A 6,112-nucleotide genomic window follows, 5' to 3' on the forward strand; every position below is an offset into this window, starting at 1 on the left:
TAGCATATGAGCTAGCCCTACCCTCGAACCTGTAGCAAGTTCATAACGTGTTCCACGTATTAATGTTAAGAAAGTGTAATCTGGATGCCAGACAATAGGGGCATATGAGCGCATTGACATGCAACCAGATATGACTTACGTGGAGAAACCAGTAAAGATTATGGATAAGAAGGAGCAGGTGCTTCGGAACAAAGTGATCAAGCTAGCCAGAGTGCTATGGCAGAACTATAATGTGGAGGAATCAACTTGGGAACTAGAGAGCGCAATGCTAGAAAAGTACCCCCAATTGTTTTCTATTTGATTCCGGGACGGAATCCTTTTAAGGAGGGGAGACTGTAATAACCCCAAAATTTTGGAGTTTTTGTAACCCTTATGAATAGTGATTTTGCTGATTATGCTGAATAAGAAAACTTTTCATGCCACACTTTGTAGGGGTTCTTTTATTAATATTCTGAGACCATATTAGTACTCTATATGGTATATAAGTGTATGAAAAGATCGTCGGAATCCAAATTAGAACACTTTGATTTTTCCCGAAAATCCGCCAGATACATAAATAATTAAGTATAAGGTAACATGATTAAAAGGATTTTAATTCAAGGATTATAAGAGAGGATCATAAAAGGAATATAAAATATTGAGAAAGGTTTAAGGGAACCTAAGTAATGAGATCCCGGGTATGATCCCTCAAACGATAAATGAGAACGAAAGTTAAGCGAACTGTATAACAGATCAGCGATCATTAACCAAGTAATTAGGAGTTAATCAAAGAGGTTAGTGGATGATGATGTCATCACACCAACAAGAAGAAGACAAGTGTGGGAAGATGACATAAGTGGATGACATAAGCATGACAAAATGGGAAGGATTTGTTGGTTGATTGTAAGCCACACAATTTTTACCATGGTAACAATTTAATTAACAACAAAAGGAAGCAACCAAGCCAAAAACAATTCATAACACAAAAACACAAGTTGACTTTTTATTTTCCAAGCAAAAAGCTCTCGGCTTCTTCTCTTTTCCAAGAAGAAAAAATCCATATTCAAGTTCCAAGCTTTGATAATTTGTGAGGTAATTATCCAAGGTTCCTTAAGCATAGATATAGCTATCCTATGAATCAAAGATTCCATTTCCTTCACAATCTCTTCCAATAATTCATGGAAGAAGAGGGTGAATAATGTTTTTAAGGTCTTAAAATTTTTGATCTTGTGTCTTTGTTTAGATATAGCTTTGGTAAGGATTTTCAAGGGTGATTACAAGCTCCTTTGTTACTTTTACTCACCAAGGAAGGTATAATCTCATACCCTAGCCCTACTTTTGTATATTTATAGTTTTTATGATTGATATGGTTCATGAGAAGCATGATTCTTGTATACTTAGAGTGTGGTTGGATTTGTAATAAGTTTGAAGTTGTAAATCTTGATTATTGGTTAATGAACTTAAGTATAGCTTTTAGTTCATGATTGAGAATAGTATAAATTGGAAATCTTGAGAAGTTGGGGCTGTTGTAGTAAAGTATGGATGGAGTTTGGTTGTATTAATGATTGTGGGTTGATTGTGGATTGATTTGGAGTGGTACAAATTTGGTAATCGCGTAAACATAGTCGTCGTAATGCCCGATTTACTTTAGACTATTTTTGTTCTTAACTTCAGGACCCGTGAACTCACTATTAGGTTTTGACCATTGCCATTGTTAGATATGTTATGAGGTTCCTTTTGATATGTGGTTCGCTTGAATCTGATTACAATTTAGGAGAAACGACCGTTTTAAGTAACAGTGTTTCGCGAACGAACCATTACCCCTTGCCTTACTTTAAAACCTTGGTTAAGGCCCTTAAATGACTAATTGGAGCATGAAACAATTATGTAAAGTGGATTAGGCAGTTGGTAGAGTACTCGTGAAAGAATCGCCTTAAAATTCTTAATGGTTAATTTATTAAAAATGGTGGAGCCGAGGGTACTCGAGCGACTTAAGTGAATCGTTAAGGGTATAAGCAACCATAAGAGAATGTTAGGGTTTAATTAGTTAAAGTCTAGTTTCTTAAGCGACCAGGGTTTAATTCTGACTTATGTTGTTGTTCATAGGTTATCGGACCCACTCTAAGCTTAAGTCTATCCGGGAACACTCAGGCAAGTTTTTTACTCGTTATACTGTTGTTGTGATCTATATATGTATATGCATTATCTTGTGATAGATGCATGATTGTTATTAGCAAATCTTGAGATATATTGGAGCATGCTGATATAGTTTATATGCATGCCTGTTTCTTAATCTTGATATCTAATTGTTGATTCAATGCTTATAAGATCTTCCTTTCGAAGGGGATTTAAGTACTCGCTTAAAAATCTGAGGGATCCGGCTATGTTGTGTATTTTATATTCACAACGAGGTTGTTGTTTTGAGAAAACATTTTGATTACTTGCCCAACGTTCGGGAAGTAAGTCCATCTATTTGAGTCGGCATAAGCAACATGGGCTCAGTGGGCGTCTATGAAAGTGTAAGTGGCTCAGCGGGAGTCCATCGATGCGTAAGTGGTTGAGTGGCAGTCCAACATAGGTCTTAATGCACTACTAGAAATATGGGATCAGACATCGGTTTAGAACCGATGTTAAAAAAAATCTGAACCGATGTCTTCGCGTGTGATGTTAAATGTCATCAGCCTTTGACATCGGTTAACAGCCGATGTCTATTACAGTGCTATACATCGGTTTTAAGATTAAATGTGATGTCTTTGCAACAAATTTCAGCATATATTACACTATTTTTAGGTGAATATGAGTATATTATGAGGTATTTATCCATTAAAACGAGAAATCTACAAGCTCTAAAGTCATTTATTAAAATTCTTTTGAACAAACCGATGTGAAATGCTAGATCAGACATCGGTTAGATTAGTTTCCCGATGTGAAATGTTTGATCAAACATCGGTTATATTAGCCTCCCGATGTGAAATGATGGATAAGACACAGGTGTTCTTCACGAAACCGATGTTAAATCTTTTTGTTTAACATCAGCCAATTTCTCTAACCGATGTTATTTGACTTAATATAGATTGAGTTTCTTTTCAGAACCGATGTCAAATGACTATTTCACATCATTTTTTAGTTCTTTTTCGTTTAATATTATTTTACCTAATGTCTTTTGTACATTTTTTACATCGATTTACATTAATTATTATGATGTTAATGTTCTATAAATTGCATGCCATCCTGGTACTATTTACAGCCACAGGGAACCAATTGCATCTACAACCAAAAAAAACAAACAATGCTAACATCCCAACAAAAAACATCCAAAAACATCCAATAGAAACATAAATATAAATTGATAGAAAATTTCTTAACATTCACTACAACAAACTCAATTCGTACATATATTCAATTCTAAAATAAACATCCCAACTAAAAATAATAAAACCCAAATTCCCTAGTTATTACATCCGACATTATAAACATCTATAATGCTTGCAAGTACCACTAACTGCATCATGATGTTGTGCAATTGCCAAAGTATCAGCTAAAACTGTCATTTGTAGGCAGCCTGCTTGACTTCTTCCCTTAAAATGTTATAACAGTGAGTATGTGTGTGTGTATAGATCTGTTGGCTTCTAATCCAACCTGTGATAGTAAGAGTGGCGGTCACAGCAGATTTGTTTTATTGATTGTCATAAAAGATAGATTAAGAAGAATTATAATTACCTCTAATCAAATGCATAAGGATCAGCTGCATATGGATTCAGAGATCCTTCTGAGAACAGATCACCTATAAGAAACAGTGAACAAATCAACCGGGAACAAATTTTGCTAGAATGTCCAAATATACAGCTTCTGTTTGGAGGAAATGCTGAAGATAACCAATCAGAACTGTATAGCATTTAATACTACAAAACTAACAAAGTACATTTTATAATTTGCATCTCCGAAGTTTAAGGATGATACTGCCCCCAAGACGAATCCTCCAACTTGAGAAGTAATTGGTTGTCTAAGAGACTTTAGTGACTTATCAACTACCAAGAAGAATACACATGTCCACAAACCACAGTCATAACTTTTGTTACAGTAATTCAGTTCTTGGCTAATAACTTTTTTTGCTAGTCAATGAATTTCAAATTTGCTGACCTGACAATATTTGCAACATCATGGTCATATTCCTTTTCGTTTACTCCAACGACATATGTTGGAATATCAGCTCCTTTGGCTGGTGCAGTGATAATAACTTTCTTGGCACCTGCTTGAATGTGTTTCCCAGCACCAGGGCCATCCACAAACACACCTGTCCCCTACAATTCATATAATCCAGTTAGTAAAAAAAAAGTTTTATTTTATGATAATCAGAATTTTAATAGAATATGATATCTGAAGTAGGGACAGTTCCGAAATTAAATGAAAACAAATATGGTACTCTTAAATCAAACAGATACCTCGATAACAATGTCAATTCCAAGCTCTGCCCATGGAAGCTGCAGAGGGTCTCTGTTGGAGACAACCTTGATGAGCTTTCCATCAACACTCATGGTTTCATTGTCTACTTTTTGAACATCGGCCTTGAAAGTACCTAACATAGAGTCATACTTCAGCAAGTGTGATGCCTGCACTTGCAATGCAAATTAACTAGTCATCAAACTGTTAACAGATATTACTATGCCAACTAATAAATTAACTTTCAGGAATCATCATAGTATATATTAGAACTATAAAAATACCACTCACATTCTTGACACCGCCACTGTCATTAAGAACGACGACTTCAAGTGGAGAATTTTTACGCCCATGCCAGGAGCGGAGAAAGTTTCTACCTATACGACTAAAACCATTGATTGCAACTTTCAATTTGGCAACTGTCTCTCCTTTAACAGGTGACGTTCCGGTAGTCTAATTCCTAAAAAGCAACAGAAAACATTACTGATATTGTCATTTAAGAAGAGAATTTTTATAGTCATGCATTGTCAAAAGCATGGTTTGTTAAGTGTATGAAGGATATCAGAGAATAAATTTATTACTAACCCAAACTATAAGTATTTATGATTTGTAAATATGTACAGAATAGTCTAACCTTAGGAGTAAGTTGGGCAGCCACCACATCAAAGAAAGACCCTTCCTTAGCACTCCTAGAGTATGTAAGGGAAACACTGGATTGAAGCCCTGAAAATTCAGCTACATCGAGTCTCTACACAAAGAAAACGCAACTAAGAAATCCAGAAAACTAAAAAACAAATAATTAACTGCTTTATGCATGCTAGTAAAGTGAAAGAGAGAACCTTGGAGAAGCATTGAGTAGGGTAAAATCAAAAGTTATGACTGTGGTTTGTGGACATGTGTATCCTAAATTTGTAATTTAAGAAGGATGCACTTCCAACAACATATGCACAAAAAGAGTGAAGTGTGAGAAAATTACCTGACTCATACCAGGCAAGATAACATTTGCAAGTTCATCATTGATTGATAGAGGCAGTGCCGGCATCCAGCTCATTACCTATAAGAAAAACACCATATAGACATATTTGTCTATAAATTGATTACTTCTGTATCACAATGCAGTTTTCTGTATCAAAAAAATAGTGTAGGTATATATAATTCATATATAATACATAAAATACAAGTATTGTATAACTCCAATTAGAAAGAAAAAAAAGGCCACTTGTTGCTCGCTTGCCTTCCATCTAAATGTAATTTTTATAATTTCCATCTAAATGTAAATCCCTATGAGAGTGATTTAATCCTTATACTTTACATCTAAATGTAATCCTGATTGAAGTCACTTCAACTACATATACTATCTAAAAGTGATGTGATCATAATTCATCAAGCATAATATACTATTCAAATATGGTGTGATCATAATTAAATATAATTCAGAGTACCTATATTCGAAACAAATATCAAAAAGGGGGAATGAGAATAATTACATGAGAGTCGAAATGGAGCTGGTAATATTTAGCAAGGGCAATTATAGCATTGAGAGTAGCAGCACTGGAACCAATTCGACAACCCTGAGGATCAGGAACAACAAGAGTAATAGTAGAATGAGCAATACGAGCAAGACGCTTAGCACGGGAAAGCTTCCACTCATAGGATGTAATGGTTATTTTGTCTTGTTGAGCTAGTGTTATGA

At 34.9% G+C, this 6,112-nt stretch overlaps 1 pseudogene; it reads right to left on the reverse strand.

Moving 5' to 3' along the window:
• Nucleotides 1-4,063: 4,063 nt before the first annotated feature.
• On the reverse strand, nucleotides 4,064-5,315 carry LOC141685416 (glyceraldehyde-3-phosphate dehydrogenase B, chloroplastic-like; annotated as a pseudogene).
• Nucleotides 5,316-6,112: the final 797 nt, after the last annotated feature.

This window comes from Apium graveolens, chromosome 9 (assembly GCF_009905375.1).
Source record: "Apium graveolens cultivar Ventura chromosome 9, ASM990537v1, whole genome shotgun sequence".
NCBI lineage: Eukaryota > Viridiplantae > Streptophyta > Magnoliopsida > Apiales > Apiaceae > Apium > Apium graveolens.